At 41.0% G+C, this 17,262-nt stretch overlaps 1 long non-coding RNA gene across 2 annotated transcripts; it reads right to left on the reverse strand.

Moving 5' to 3' along the window:
* Window positions 1–458: 458 nt before the first annotated feature.
* LOC144314039 (uncharacterized) lies at window positions 459–17,214 on the reverse strand. Of its 2 annotated transcripts, none has more exons than XR_013379695.1 (4): window positions 16,916–17,214; window positions 10,535–10,658; window positions 6,086–6,240; window positions 459–4,291 (listed from the first exon to the last, which is right to left on the reverse strand). It is a non-coding gene; the product is annotated as an uncharacterized LOC144314039 (long non-coding RNA). The 2 variants fall into 2 exon arrangements; XR_013379696.1 differs by lacking the exon at window positions 16,916–17,214 and adding an exon at window positions 11,445–12,684.
* Between the last annotated feature and the right edge of the window lie 48 nt (window positions 17,215–17,262).

Raw genomic sequence — 17,262 nt, forward strand, 5'->3', positions numbered from 1 at the left:
ATATGATTATATATCATATATATATGATTTTTAAAAAAAAAGGTTTCCCTCACAGGAAAATAGCAGCTACGTGCTTCTTTCCTATACTGCTATCACAAACCAAGGCATTGATGACAGGACATGCAAATTGTGTTTCACTTTTCAGCGTTTATCAGAGAATTTAATGAAGTGTAAGATTGGTATTTATTTGAAGCTATACAGAATGACTTAATTCACATCTGTAGAAATAACAAATATATTCTGTTGAGTATTAAAAAACAAAGAATCAGGGTTCCTGGGTGGCTCAGTCTGTTAAGCATCTGCCTTTGGGTCAGGTCATGATCCCACGGTTCTGGGAAGGAGCTCCACATCAGGTTCTCTGTTTAGTGGGGAGTCTGCTTCTCTCTCTCCCCCTGCTGCTCCCCTTGCTTGAACTCCCATTTGCAGTCTCTCTCTCTCTGTCAAACAAATAAATAGATAGATAGATAAATAAATAAAATCTTTAAAAGCAATAACAGGGACGCCTGGGTTGCTTAGTGGTTGAGCGTCTGCCTTTGGCTCAGGACATGATCCCGGGGTCCCAGGATTGAGTCCCACAACGGGCTTCCTGTGTGGAGCCTGCTTCTCCCTCTGCCTATGTCTCTGCCTCTCTCTGTGTGTCTCTCATGAGTAAATAAATAAAATCTTTAAAAAAATAAAAGCAATAACAACAACAAAGAATCACTGTCTACACTGAATTCTGTCTCAGAGTCAGCTCCCAGGAAATCCAGCCCATGACAAGAGTGAGTGGTTGCATCTCGTTTACCTTAAGCCAAGCCAGTGGTACTCCAGAGGACCCCTGGAGAGCTTGCTATATGTCTGCTGGATTTGGGAAACACAATGGACTCTGGTCCCCTATGCCACAGAAAGCTAAGAACGAGAGGCAGCGAAGATGAGAGAGAATGAACAAGAGAAGGAGAGGGACCCCATTCTACTGGGAGTGAGGCACCTTATGCTGAGGACAGGCAAGTGTATGAGGACAGCAGCAATCAAAATCATGCAAAGAACTATGAAGCCGGGTAGCCAGGGTGATTCAGTCCAACAATTCAGTCAGGTAAGTGTTTGCTTTCCACTGAGGTCATGATCTTGGAGTCCTGGGATTGACTGCTGGGTTGGGGCTCTTTGCCTCTCCTCCTAACCCCACCCTCCATGCTTGTGTGTTTAATACATACTCTCTCTCTCAAATAAATAAATAAAATCTTAAAAAAAAAAAAAAAACAATGAGGTCCGGTGAACAATAGGCCAGGGATAGAGAACACAATTCAATGCATTTACAACTCCAATTAGTTGATAGTAAACACTTGAATATTAGGGTTGAAAAAACGGCTTTTCTCTGCATTTGGATTTGGTGAGAAAAATGTTAAAAGTGATGAACAACATCTCTCAAGGCTACAGGAAGAGGGGGAATCATAGCATATTTGCCATCTCTGGAATAGACTCCTAAAGAAGAGAAGCTATATAAATTACCGATTATTTGACATGCAAAGTAAGGAGAACATGATTTTCCATTCTCCATGTAATAGCCCAGAAATAAATTTTCAGAAAGGCACACCTATTCAAATTACTCCTCTAATGGAAAATCTTCAAAGGCTCTACACTTTAGAATGATCCAGATACTCTGCATGATTTGACTCCTATGAATCTTGTCATGTGCTCCGTCTACTAGGTCCTCCCAAGTTACCAACTTGCCTACTGGGCTCTACTCAGAGTTACCTTTTCACATTTCCTTCACTTCCTGATGTCTTTGCACATGGTAGTCTGTTTGTCTGAAACCCTGTCCCTCACCACTCCTTCTTGTTCCTTAATCCCCAGGCTCAGTTATCTTCTCTTTTGAGAAGCCTTCCTGAAACACACCTCCCACTCCCTTTTTTGGATATTACTCTATCTTGTACACAAAGCATGTGTCAAAATACCTGTTCTTCCCTATGACTGCAAGTTCCTTGAAGGCAGATATTCTTATTCATCTTTGCTTTCTGAACTCTTAGCACTGTGGCTGGCACCTGAGAAGAAGCTAATATTTTTGAATAAATGAGAAGTGAGTAGAATCAGTAGGCGGCCCTTCAATGAGTGGGTCAGGATTAAAGATGATGCTGAAATTCTTTGACCAAGTGGCTTAGAGAGGATTGACCACTCCTTCCCAGGAAAACCCAGAATTCAAATTCCCAGAAGATTCCAAATGGATATTATTACAACTTAGCTGTGAATAGCTGAGAATTTTTGTAGCAGACACTAATCCTCCCCACTTGGAATTCTTGCTATTTGAAAAAAGAAATCTCACCTGACAGATGGATTAATGTTCAAGAAGACTGTATTTGCACAGCTGCAAGAGTCTTTCCCAAACAAGATGTTTGAGCTCTCCTCTCTGCAGGAAATCTGATGACCAGATGAAAACATTAAACCATTTAGACAGAGCCTGGAGAACCATGGGAGGAACCATGTACATTAAAGAATATCATTTATAGATATCCTTTGAAAGGTTTCCCCTTTCCTTCCTGAGGTATGTATATGTTTGTGTGTGTGCATGTATGTGCATATCCGTGTGTGTGTGTGTGTGTGTGTGTATGTGCAAGTTTCTTTGAGTTATAAATAAAGCCCTTCAGAATCCACCATGAATCAGGGACAAATGGCAGCCTGGATGTCCAGGTGTCTAGACAACCATTAGAAGTCTGACCACATGATGAACCCCATGCATAGCTCTGAAGCTGTCTAAACACTGTCTTGTGGAGAATGTCCTGGAGTTGTTCCATTAACTCAGCTTCTCTTTGCTCTGCAACCACCTCACTGAGGGGAGAACTACAATTATGTAATTCAGAAGAAATGCATTTTGGCCACAACCACCTGGAGTGTACATAGAGGACCTGAATTCACATGCATAAGTCAGCCAGGATCACTGTAGGATAGACATCAGAAATCTTCCCTGCAAGCTAATAGGAGCTGCATATTTTACACAGGGCATCACACATCCAAGGGGAATTTCTAGGGGCAACTCTACTGGCTGAGCATATGACTGATGTTTTTGAGGTCACTCCCTATGGATTCACACGGGAAGTACACTTAGCCCCTCCAATTTTTAAATATGAACTCTTTGAGGTTAAGGATCATGAGGCAGAGGGTCTTGAACAGGCACAAAAATGGAGCTTTGGGACTTGATGACATGTTGCATTCACATACCATTAAATAAGCAAGGAGAGTGGAAGCAGCCATGGTGACAGCCAAGGGGCTCTAGTGTTAGGGATGAAGGTCTTTTAAATAACAATGACAACAGAAGGGTAAGTGGGAATATAGAGTTATGCTATGCTCTACAGTTACACTTTTTGAAGCTTTCTCTGGTGCCCAGTGTCCTTCTTTGGAACAGGTGTGCTATTTGAAGAATCAAAGCTAACTTTTAAAATATAAAATAAAAAGAAGTTTGGGCACACAGAGAAAAGCTGAAAATATGTCCAAATATTCTTTCAAAAGGACAAAGAGCCCATGTATCCCAGAATCTTTGCTTCTGTGTAAATACTCCTTTGTTCAATGGCAGAGAGAGAGACAGAGAGCAGACAGACAGAGTCCAGGTGAAAGTCCCCAACACTCAACATCTGAATGGTGCATAGCAATCATCCTTCAGTAGAAACGTTTTAAGGGGTCCAAACTGATGCTGCACTGAGAACCAAAAGCAATCTACTTAAGAGCCCCACGCACACATGACCTCTGATTAATCTAGGTACAGAGGAAATGTCTTTATGAAATATTTTTTCGACCAAATGTATTTTTCTATTGTATGACTATGAAACTCTCTATGAAAATCAAGAACAAGAGATGGAAGTAGGTATCAAAAAGACTTGCAATAAAGAAAAATGAGGAAAGATAACTTTAAAGTTCAAAAGAGTTCAATCCATGATGCAGGTGACTGCAGATCCAAGATCGAGTTGATCGGTCTGGAAATACTGGTTTTGCACATATGGAGCCATTTCGCTTCGTCTCCCTTTCTTCTCCCTGCCTTCTTATGTTAGAGGCCACTGCCATGTGTAGAAGTTTCTCTGAGTTCATCATTCTTTTGTGCAACCACATCGCTCCAGCTTTCTGTTCACTCAGTTGGAGTATCACTGAATTTACCCAGTGGCTTCCAGGCTCTGGACACTGGCATGATGAGAACACTCCAACCCGTGGTCTAGATGATTGGTTCAGGGATGATCACGTGCCCGAGGCAGTGAAAACATACTGACAACTTCTGGAGGGGCTATTGGCAGAAAAGGACTCTCTGCAGGGGTTGCTAATCTGAAGAGCCTGTCTGAGAGAAAAAGCCAATAGAGAGAAAAGACAAAGTGAAAGATGAGGAGGAAGACTGAGAACATGGTTGTGTAGTTTGAAGCGCTAAGTGTGCCTGAAGCTAGAAACCTCCATGGATTTGCAGTTAAATAAGCCAATAAATTCCCCTTTTTACATAAGGGAGTTTGAGTACATTTCTGTCACTTGTTTAAATAAATAAATAAATAAATAAATAAATAAATAAATAAATAAATAAAGTCTTACCTAATACAGAGATGTGGAGCAGAGCTGGGAAGTTTTTAGCTTGGAAACCAGACAATCTTAGCTAAGTTAAATCTGAGAAAACAAGGATTACCTAGGACCCTGCAGTTAGAATTGACTAAAGGGAAGAACATGATATTTATGATTTTATTGAAGCCCATGTCAACCCTCAATGTTTTTTACAATGTCTTCTTTCATATTTGCTGGCATCTGGCTTCTTTTAATACACTGTGGTGGCTTAGTGGATCCAAAAACAGCATTCTTACCTAGTTTTTCTTTTGCCTCCTCCGAGCCTCATGCTATTCCCCCTTGTACACGTCACTGCTCCTACTGTACTCACTTGGCTTCTCCTTGTTGTTTGCCTTTCTCTAGTGTAACACCTTGTACAGTGTCATAGTTAGATGCTTCCTAGCCTCTATGTCCCCCCAGATTAATGGCTCTGCCAGATAGCAGAGACTGCCCATGTCTGTGGGTATATTCCTGGAGCCTAGTCAGAGACCGGTGACACTAAATATTGCAGTGAATTGAATTTGTGGCTCACAGCAGATGTAGTCTCACTGCCACTCAGTACCCAGCCTCTGCCTCCTTGCAACTCTCAGAGACTTTCCTGACTCTGACCTCAGTATGCTGCTTATTGTCTCCTAGATGTCTTCATCAGTTATGAAAACCCATGCCTACAAATATACTTATTTATTTATTTATTGAATATTTGCCAAGTAGGTACTTAATGTGCTTTAACCCATTCGGTCCTCACAGCAGCAGCTCCATCTCGCAGATGAAGAGATCAGGCCTGAGAAGAAGTTAAGTGGCTTGCCCAAGGTCACCCAGCTAGTAGTGAGCAGCTGTGGATTCAGTGAGTTCCTAACCAAGACCCCATTTTCAACTTGAGTGTTATCAGTTCCTTATGTGCTATACACGCTTCATTTATATTGATGAGTTACCATCACAACAAACCTGCTATGTACAATTCTTAGTCTCATTTTTCTGATAAGAAAACTGAGACTCGGTGAAATTAGTTATGTCGTTTGCCTAAGGTCACCTGGATGTGAAGAAGAAGAACTGAAATTAAATCCCAGGATATTTGAGCCCAGAGCTCAGGCCCTGATTCATCAGCCATCATGTCAAACAGTTGCCTATTAATTGTTGGGTGATTTGTATCAGAAGGGGCATCTGCCCTTTAGTTTTGCCGTTCTTCTTCTTATTTAATAGGTATAATAATAACTATTCCATTGGTCAGTCAGAAGAGCTACAATTTAAGAAGTTCCAAGAGTGTTTGGTATATAGTAAATGCTCAACAAATGGTACTGATTGTTATTGTTTACCAAGTCCTTCTGATGCCAGGTATTTTCGTAAGAACTTGACATGTATTTTTCACTGAATCCTCACATTAGCCCCATGAGGGGGTATCGAAAGCAGGTTTCATGTTATAGATGTGGAAACTGAGGCTCAGAAAAATTAAGCGACTTGCCTCAAAATCACAGAGCTAGTTAGTGCCCAAGGCCACAGAATTAGTTTGTTGGAATACCATGGTACTAGCTTTCACTGTCTTTCTTACTTTGAAAGTTCCGGTGAAGAGATCAGAGAGCCGAACAATGACCAGGTAGACTGGCCTCTTCTTGGGTTCTGCTAGCTCCGGGCCTTTTGGTAGTTCCTTAGCCTCATGGTCCTCAGCTTTGTAGATGAAGAGCTTGCACCTCTGCAGCCACAACTCTGGGGAGTGAGACATGGGGAGGAGAAGTTACTGAAAGGAGAAAGCAAGCACATGTGTGTTGAGCCCCTACAATACCTGAGCACCAAGGGCCAAACACAGGAAGCTGTTCTACCTAAAGTATTTGAACAGGGGCTTTGGACCTGGCCAGCTTAAGTGCTCAATGGCTAAGGGTACAAACTTCTTCCTTATCCCCACTCTTCCTGATGCTCCTCACAGGGGTGAACTGGCACACAATGAGGAAAGAACTGGAAATGCTCTTATTAATTTCAGCCTTGTAGATTATTCAGATTGCAAAAAGAATTCCATGTTGCATCTAAAAGTGTCTGGCCCAGCTGTCTGTGTAGATTAAATAATCCAGATGGCTGCATGAGTTACTACAGCAGAAAAGAAGTGGTTTCACCATAGAGTGAGCTAATCCAGAAAGTTCAGGGATAATAGATTTCTTTACCTTGCACGACCCCATTTCTTCTCTTCTTAGCTTGGCTTACTTAAATTTACTATGCAATTGCCAAATCTTTGCTTCACTTGGGCTATTTAAATAGCCACAATGTTGCCTTTTTATATGAGAGATTAAAAAATCAGCAACCGAAATTTGATGGCATTTGGAATAAAGGATTAATCAGTGCTGTCACTCTCACTTGGGCAGCAAAATCAAGCCTCTTGTTTTGGGAGATACTGCTAGAGGGGATAATTTCCACATTGCCAGGCTGTTTTTCTTTTTAATATCACAGTGGATTTGCTGTGGTGGAGGCTGCTACAAACTGCTGGCACCGTAACTGGTTACAAAACGTGTCTGCCAAACCACTCAGGGGAGGGAGCCCTACTGTATTCTTTGATGGTGGGCTTCTTTGCCAGGGAACAGACCTGCAGAGAAAGAGCCTGTTTCATCCTCTCCCCTGCACTTGAGCAAAAGGAAAGTATCGGTTTGCCCTTGTGGAAAACAGTGATAGGAATCTCAGTTCTCTTCTGCTGCTGGGAACTTTCCAGCCATCCACTTCCTCTTATCCTTGTTCTTTGGTGCACGAGGCAGCAGAAACCCAAGAAAATGCAGATGGCTCACCTCCGCCACCTGCGTGCTTAAGAAACACACCTGACAATGGGTGCCAGACGCTTTTGAATCTATCACTGTCAGAGACTCCTGCCAAGTTCCCTTCTAAGAAGAAAAAACAAAACAAAACATGAAATCAGAAGGACCTAGACAGAATGATAAAATGTAATTCTATCGTTCACCTATAACATCTCAGATCAGTGTACTCTACTCTGCAGGTGATGATCATACTTTTATTTACTTTTTTCCTCTCCATTCACAGATGCCAATATTGGTGACTGGCTTCCACAAATTTACTTTATCTGCAACTCAAAGCAAGAAAGGAAGGCAACACAAACCACACTGGCACGCTGACAGCTCAGCATTAGGAATACAGCCCTATGCCAATCGACGTCTGGGTGCCAAGGCAAGAAGGCAAGGGCACATTATTTAAGGACACATTTGAAAACAAGAATTAAATTGTCACAGAACTTACTTTCTTTCTCTTTCTACATCCTAACTTAAAGAACCAGCCTCTCCCCTCGAGGGAAATAGACAATGACTCAGAGTTCAAGGTGAATGAAAATGGAAATTTTAGTTCATTTCAGAGTGGCTTAGAGGAATGACATTTTCTTTAGCAAAACATAGGAAGAATCTTCTCCAAACCGAGTACTGACATTAGTGAGTCAGTAGACAGGAAGGAAAGAACTAAGAGAATGTGATGAGCACTTATGGCCATCATACATTTTTACTCTCAGTTCTGGAGAGCATTTCATTCCAGTTTTCATTTATTCATGCATCCATATATTCGATGGAGAAATTTGTGGTAATCTTGGAAATAAAAATTCTAGATCATTTGTGGAGCTCTTACTATGTACCCACTCCTTTGTGAAATGTTTGCTTGTATTCAGTCCTCAATGAATGCTGTGAGGTAGGTACCATTTTTACCCTCATTTGACAAAGAGAAAATAGAAACACTGAGAGGTTAAGCCATTTGCCCAAGGTAACACAGCAGGTGAGTGCCGAGCAAGGGTGCAAACTGAGGCAGTCTGGCTTCAGAGCTGACATTTGGAACAACTCTCTTGCCTGTGGCCACAGTGGTGGGGTAGTATTAGAACAGGGGCTTTGGACCAGGCAGGCAGCTCCCCAATGAGGTGTTTCTGCTTCTGTAGGGTTTATTTTTATACCCTTACTGCCTTCCTTACAGGAGTGTTTTGGGAATGAAGAAGGACAGTATCCTACTGGTAAGAAGAAACGGATGACTCATGATGAAGAAGGAGGGGGGGGAAGCCCTTTCAAGCTGAAGGATACCATTTTTCACACTGGAGGAGGTCACTGAATGCATCATAGGGGAGAAATGGATCTGAGAGGTCACATGGATAATAGTCCCACCTTTGGATAGGACACCCTGCTGCCAGAAAAATGATTCAAAAGAATTCTTGCTGCAGCAAGAGTATCAGGTTACTGGTGTTGAACAGCACCCAGGAGCATATGCTTTATTAAGTTGACCAGATGTCCTGTTTAGTCAGGCCTCACCAGGTATTTTAATAGTCTTGAAGAGTGTCTGGAAATAAATCACCTAGAGCAAGCGGACTTGGTAGTAAGTCCCCTACTGGCATGTTGTTAAGGCTTTAGGTTACTTTGTGTATTTCCATTTGTAGCTGTTAAGGTTTCACCGAATAAGTCAGAGGGCTTCATAGCTTGGCAGTAACTCAAAGCTCTACATTCCTTTTCTGCCTTAGATTTAACTTATTCCAGTATTTTTCTCCTGAGTTTTTCTCTGTGCCAGCCACTAAGGACACACAGGTAAGCAAAGAATGATCCTTCTTCTTGGGAACTGAGTTGAAACCCTGTGAACTCTGAGACAGATCCTCCTCTGCTATTGCCAAGAAGGCTGTGCAAGATGTGGGGGAGATGGGCTTTCCCTCTTCTCCCTTCTTCAATGCGTTGCTTGCCAGGCCTCAAAAGACCCTCCTACTTCACTGGTTCATGACTTTGTGCTGGTACGATGTTAGACGACTTTCAGATACAAATAAGAAATAATATTAGCTCACACTTAAAAGCTATGCATGTGGCACTCGTGTCTTCCATGACATGACGACTCTTTGAAGTAGATTGTGTTACTATCTTCATTTCTTAAGTAAGGAAATCAAGGCACAAGAAGTTAAAAAGTGAGCACATAGTAAAATGCTCATCTTTGTAGAGCCAAGCAGTTTGGCTTCAAAGCACATGGTCACAATTACTGCTGTTCGCTGTCTCTGATAATGCTGCTACTAAAAGCATGTTTCAAGAGGAAATAAGAAAGAAGCTGACGTACAGAAGGGAGAAGACTCTAAGCATTAAATCATAGCAATATTGATAATTAGTGAGTTGACAGAGATTGTCTCCAATCCTCAGAGCCTCGTAGCTCAATGGATATTATTTTACATATAAGGAAACAGACTGGGAGCAGCCAACTCTCAAATAACCAGGTTATGGAAGAATGTGGATTTGAATCCAGGTAGGTCCCCCTTGATCTCCTTCTGCTCCTTTTACTGAGCCATCCTGCTTCTTCCTGGTGACAAGCAGAGTAGCACAGAACATGAGGACAAATTTGGCCTCAAAATGGAAAACACTGTCCCTGGGATGATTAAAGGGAAACTACGACTTTGTAGAGAATACCAGAATTAGACAATCTTAGAAGTCACGCAATAAAACACTTTGCCTAATGATTTAAACTCTGACAGTATTCCCACTAAATATTAGGTGGGAGACAAATTTGGGGATTGGAATGATTGATACCTGCCTCTCCCACCCCCTTGAGAAAGCACAACGAGAGAAAATTGGGCTTGAAAATCTAGATGCTGATCCAAACACTGGAAAGACTCAAGAGTAAGGCTTCTTCATTAAAGGAGGCCTCTGCCCAGGAAATCACCTTGCTGGCTCAATGCTTGGCATTTTGCATTGTTTGTCCGTGTCACTGAGATCAGCATGTGTTCCACCAGGGGATCCTCTCCGAGTTGGAGGGCTGGCAACAGCTCCTGGACTACCGAACCAGGAGTAGTGGAGTCTTACTGCCTCCTTGGTGGTGCAAGTTGTCAAAGCTGTCATTTGCAGTCACAGAGCTAGCTGCACTTAACAGGAAATCATTCCATTGGGTGTGCAGAAACACAGAGAGACACAGACACATGCACGTGCCATGTGGAGAAACCACAGCCTCTGCTCTTACTCCGAGGATGTTTTACCTGTTCTAAACTTTGCACAGACCTGCCGCCACCCTTACATACCATTATTTGACTTGCTCGATGCCTCTCTTCACTTGTCAGGGGGTCTTTCTTGGCTATATATTTTTTTCATTTCTTTTGTGAAAAGTGTTTTGCTTTAAGAGGAGCCGAACTCCTCCAGCCCATTCTGTAAGGGCAAGGAAACAAAAGAATAAGAACAGATAATAATAATAATTGAGCACACACTCTCTGGCATATACTGAGCTAAGTACTTCACATGAATTAGCTCATTTAATACACACAAAAACCCTAATGAGGTAGGTACTATTATTAACCCCATATTATAGGTTATGCAACTTGCCCAAAGCACACGCTGACTCAGCTGGGACCCAGCTGCGGGCTGACAGACCTGAGCTGGCATCACGGACCCTGCAGCTCCTTGTTTCCCTGCGACTCTTGAAAGTATGCCAAGCTCCGTTAACTTGAGGCTACATGTTGTTAACTCCCTTTAAGTTTAGTTATTTTTGGATGGATAAAGGAAAGAATATTTTATTCAACCCTTGTTTCCCTATAATTCTTGGGTGAGGATTCTAAGAGATGATTTAATTTTCTCAATTACTTAAATATCAAGTTCATAACCTAACCATCACATTTCTTTGCCTACCTAATGGGAGCATTTTCTCTAGAAAAAAAAAATGTATAAAAAGAAATGTAGTCTCTGTGAGGGAGGGGTAATTATTTTTGTCAACTATTGCATTCTGAGAATCAAGAATATGTGCCCGATACAAGCTAAGTGGTCAGTAACCGTTGGTTAAATGGACGAATGAAAGATTTAGGGAGTCACCTAGGTGCCTGTACCCCTTGACAAGATCATAGTGAACTCCTCAAAGTCACCACTAACTGCTGACCCCTAACTTCCCAGAGGCAGATTATTCTGAAATCTGGGAATAGCACTATTGAAAGGGCTCCTTACCTCTGTTTGAGGAAACAAAGCCACCTGTGTGTGTGCTTCTGAGTTAAGCATCCATGACTTTGGGAATAATTAGAAGGTTTGACAAAAGAAAGGAGGAATGCAGGCAATGTCATATACACTTGCAACCCTGTTAAAGCCATGAGCCACGTGGTTCAGCCCATTAGTAACTTGAAATTTGAAGTGCTATCATCCAAATAAGAATTCTAAAGTGTTGTGGCATCTTGTAAGCACCTTAAATGGGAATATTATTAAAACCATCCATTCTCTTTTTTGGACTCAGATGTCTCTAGAATGTTTCATCCTCCATTCTAGAATCATCTCCCTCATTATCTACTCCATTCAACGTCTGCTATCACTCGGATGACCTACTCCTCATCTCGGTGCTCTGTCTTCCCACACAAAGGACTCTTAGTAGATTATTATCCTACCATTTAGGGTTCTCTAAAGAGGGAGAGTTCCTCTCTGCTTTCTGTTTTTTTCCTTCATCGTGTCTCCCAATTCAGCACAACAATTGGAAGAACCTTCTGCAGAAGATGGGAAAGAGAAAGAGTAGGCGAAATCCAAATTCTTTTGCAGGTAGAGAGTAGGAGAAAGTCTCTAGATACCCAGACTGTTACCTTTTGTCCCATTAGTCATCAAATGACTGTTCTGCAAAATTAAGGTATTTTTCCCAATTCTGCAGAAGTTTTAAGGATCCTCTGAAATCCTGTTTCTCAGATAGCATTCATCAGTCACCCAAAACCCCTTAGTTTCCATAGAAAAATGGCATTTATAAATCTAAAGGGCAGACTTAGAGAAAGGTTCTGTCCTACCGTAGCTTTCTACTTTATTTTGTTGCTTATTTGTTAACTCAAGCCAACATTTGGTTATTCTGTGCAAAATAGATTTAGGATCACAATCCTTGCCTACACATAGATTTAGGATCTATTTTCCTTCCTTTTTTCAGCACAGCCTACTTGGTTGATACTATATTAAACGGAGAATGCTCATTTGCTGTAGCTGTCCTCCTTGCACACATCAAAACTTCTCACTGTCACATTTCTGCCCAGATATTAATAAACATGAGTGGGAAGGGGAATAAATGCATGAAGTACTGCTGCTCAGGCTTTTTAAGCTCGTGGAGCTCCCCTGTCCTGCTTTGGTTGAAGATGAGGTGAAGATTAGGCACACTGGGAGCCCAGCTGTCTGAGGAAAAATCCCCAAGGGGAGAATCTGTCAATAAAAACAAGTATTTGGATGCCAACATGGAAACCTAGTTGGAGCCAATTTCCATGCCGCAGCACTGCTGTCATGACTCGGTGCTTCAGGATAACAGGAGGCAGATGGCCTCCAGGAAAATAAAAATTCAAGGATAGTATGCATATGGTCATATTTTCCAAACTTTGAAGAAATTCTGCCCCTCAAAGTATATCTGCTTAATCTCTCCCAAGCAAAAAGGCAAGTAACCTTCAAAGGGCACCATATATCTCTTTTAATAATACATTGGCCCTTGTTCTTTCATAGATGTGAGCATTTATCAACCTTGGGGCCAGAGCAGTAGAAGTTTGCTTCTGGTAAGAGAGAGTTCTAGGAATGGTGTTTCATTTACTGAAGGAAGGGGAAGCTGTAGATCTAGGAAATGATAGGCCTGGAAATATCTCCTTGCAGAGATGATATAAGGGACACTGGAGTTCCTGTAGCCTAAGAGCACAGGCTCTCATCCAGGAGGCCCAGAGTCAAAGATGTGCTTGTTGGGCACTCAAAATATTTACAGAAACACAAGTGAAACAAAATAGATGCTGACATTTTAAAGTTAAGAGAATTCACATAAAAAATATTCAGATTACTGACTAAAAAAATCAGAAGACCACATTCCAGCACTCACAATGCTGGAGATGAGTAACCATCTCTGCAAACATGCATGTGCTCTTGGATTTGCCAATGTCCCCTCCTGGCTTTTTTTTACTCATTTGTGTTCCAACCTTGGCTACAAAGCCACAAACTTCTCTGTCCTGGGTTCTCGTTCTGGCTTGGCCACTTACACTTTTGAGTCCTTGGTCATATCACTGAAGGTTTTTAAGACTATATCTATTTATTTTTATAATGGAGATAATACCTTGCCACAGTGTTGGGTACGTTAAATAAGATATTCCATGTAAAGTGCTTAGCCAAGTGCCCATCATGTAAGTATTTAATGTATGTTAACCATTCTTATGGTTAAGGTCATTCTTGTCATTGAATGAGCTTGTCCAAATCATTTTTATCACTTTTTATTTTAATATAAATGAGGAAATACAAAACTAAAGTCCACAGATCAAAGTTTCCTATTGCCTGGATCTTTTGGGTCACTAGATGTACTTTGGACTAATTAAATTATGTAATTCGCCCAAAGCCGTGTATAAACTGGGCAACTGTCTATTTCAATCAACCATCATAAGGATGATGAAACCTAAGGGTTCCATGGAGAAATGCCATGGTATGGGGCAGGCCAGGTGTGGTAAAGAGGTCCGTAGCCACATCTAGCTAATTAGGGAAGGGCATGCACTAATCACCACCTAGAGACAGTGCAGAACAGTAGAAGAACATCAATGGCTGTGAGACACCTGAGTTCAAATCATATCTCCATCACCTCAAAGTCACTTTGGTCAAACAACTCCTTTGAGTTTTGAGGTTCATTTCATAATTTATAAAATAGAGATGCTGACAACCCATCTCACATGGTTGCTATGAATGTTAATTAAAATAATGAACATTTAAATGCACATCACAGAGTAAGTGCTAATACATGGTAATTATAAATAAGAATCAGAGTAAATTATAATCAGCCATCTACTGAAAACAGTTAAAATCTTAATAATCCCCAAGAGCTTAAGAAAACCCGTCAGTGAACTGTTGTAAAATCTGATACACACAACTTCAAATTAGTGTCATGTACTTGTTGAGCCCATTATACTTATCATTATTTACTGATCACCATTTCCATTATGCTTCATTACTTCCAATGACATTTCTGATAATGCTCCGGGAAGGGTTTGTTTCTTTGATTTGTATTCTAGGTTTGCAATGCATGGTCTCTTCTTCACATGAATGGTATTATGACTCCTTTCCATTAAAAAAAAAAATTATTTATTTATTTACTTGAGAGAGAGAGAGCGTGTGCATGTTTGTACATGGATTGAGGGAGGGGCAAAGGGAGAGAGAGAGAGAGAGAGAGAATCCCAAGCCAACTCCCCACTGAGTGTGAAGCCTGACATGGGGCTCTATCTCACCATCTCAGGGTTGTGAGCCAAATCAAGAGTCTGCTGTTCAACCAACTGAGCCACCGAGGCACCCCATCCTTGTCATTTTAATTAGGACATAAAAATTCTGTTTTTGCCCTCTTCTCTAGTTGAGTCTAGTCTTAGCTGATTAGAACTGAGAGTTGTAAATTATCTTTGTACATTATATTCAAAATAGTCTGTTTTGAAATTATTTGGAATGAATGTTTCTTAGTTCCTCAAATGGCCAGTGCATTCCTCACTCAAGCCTCTTCTTTCTTGAGCAGCCCATTTCTAAAGCCTCTTTCCCTCTCCCTCTCTCCTTGACTCTTTGTAATAATCAAGGCTTAGGACAGCATTTTAATCACCTGGAAAGACATAATATAATTTTATGTTATATAAAGATATAATATAATTTTGCTTCATTCAATTTTCTACAAACATTTGTTGAGTGCCTACTATGTACCAATCGCAGTCCTAACAATACACAGTAATGAGCATTTATATGTCACCTGGCACTATGCTTAAGTGATTTCATAATCTCATTGATTCCACCAAACAACCTTATAACACAGAAACTGTTAATGTTCCTATTTTATAGAAATGAAAACTGAGACATATAAAGATTAATCAATTAATTCAATGAACTTATCTAGAGGCTAAGCCAAAACTTAACTCTCTCTGAATGCCAAGCCCTACTTCTAAATGATTGCACCAGCGTTTCTCAAAGTGGGGTGCTGACTTTGCCATCAGCTGCATTAGAATCACTTAGGCTGTTTGCTAAAATTACAGATTGGAGGTATGCCCTAGACTTGCTGAGTCTACATTTGCAGTTTTGACAAATTCTCTGGGGAATTTCTGTGCTTTCTTAAGTTCGAGGGTGACTGATAAGGGGTTTTGGATAACAAATCTAAGAAACTGAGGCTGAGATGGGAAAGCAATTCTTCAAAGTGAAGGTGAACTTTCTGGAAGGAAGCTAGTTTAATGGCTCACAGTATTAAGAATCGGTTGTGAAAGATACTCTTGGTTACTCTAAAGAAGTATTATATAATTAAAATGTACTTGAACTCTGCTTCTTTACAAAGCTCTAGTCATAAGGGATATGATTTCAAAACACAGTTGCCGGAAGAGGAATTCTACGTCATTTTCTATAATTCTGAAAAAACATGGTTCCAGCTCAAGAATATCCAAATGAAGAGTTTTGGGGGCAGCAATGTGGTAGACAGGGAAGATGTCTCAGACACTTGATTATTTAGCTTGGTTTGGGGGAACTTGATAGAAATTAAAAGGACTCCCCTCAGATACCTTTTGTGCCATGACTGTTGTCAACTCATTATCAGAAAGTGACTTTCCAGCATCATATGACAGCCACGAAAAGGCTGATGTTGATCAATTTGAATAACAAAGGCAACAGGGTCCAAATTGCAAGTGTGATTCTCCATACAACCAATTATGCCTGTAATGAAAACACCCTCCTCCAGGTGACCTATGTCATGAGAGAATTCCCTTGGTCCAGAGGAGGCCGGGTTGGCTATTTCTCTGCTACTCAGAAAACAGCTCAGAGCCTCCACACTATGAGGATGGTGAGTCATCAGTGTCCACTCTGTGTACAGAGGCTCAGCTTTCGTTTTCCTGTTACACTGTCCCAGTGTGCGTAAGAACAGTGTTTAAACACAAACCCTGAATTAAGACAAAGATAAAGCTGCTTCAACACTGGGGGGAAAATAGTCATTTAAAAAAAAGAGAAAAGTAAATCTCAACAAGGAAAAAGGGAACTTTGGACACAAAAAATCAGTACTCTGCTATTTCATGAACTGATTGCTTTTTTTTTTTTAAACTAAAATACAAGTTACAATAAGGGGAAACATATAACAGTCTCTTCTGCTTTTGTGAGCTCTTGTACTTTCTATTAGGTTCCTAAAATCTCGAGGGGAATATATTTTAACTGTTTATTAAAGCCAAAGTCCCTCTGACTATTCTTCTCATTTCTTCAACGTTTTATGAGATTCTTTATTTTGAAGCCCTGTAAAGTATTAATATTCTACTTAAAACAGAACTGAGCTTTTTATTGCTCCTCTGCAGAACAAGAACTCCCAAAGACATTGACCTACAGACCTTAGGCTTCATTCTCTACTTTCCTGCAAGTTGCCAGCTGATCAAGATTATCATGGGATTCCTTTACACCACTCCTTCCTCCCATTCTCCACTTACTCCTCTCTCTTTCTTCCCCTTTACCTTGCTCTTGGTAACTTCCTCAACACTTTCTTCTCTCAGGAGTAATGATATTGTCACCTGGAATGGATATCTGTTGAGTGGTCTTGTCTTTCATCACTATTCTGTGATATGGTAGTAGAACCTCTGTTTTCCATTTGGTGATCCATCCATGTAGTTTTTGTAAAGCTATTAATCAAATGGAAGTGGACACAAGACCCAAACCAGTCAATCAGGATAACTACATCGTGGACCCGACCTCAAGTCCGAGAGAGGGCACTGATAAATGTGGGACCAACAGGGCCCCAGAGAGAGAGGTTCACTCTATTTGGAATCACTACTGACCAAGATTCATGTGGTTGCTGGGGAAA

This window comes from Canis aureus, chromosome 5 (genome assembly GCF_053574225.1).
Source record: "Canis aureus isolate CA01 chromosome 5, VMU_Caureus_v.1.0, whole genome shotgun sequence".
Classification (NCBI taxonomy): domain Eukaryota; kingdom Metazoa; phylum Chordata; class Mammalia; order Carnivora; family Canidae; genus Canis; species Canis aureus.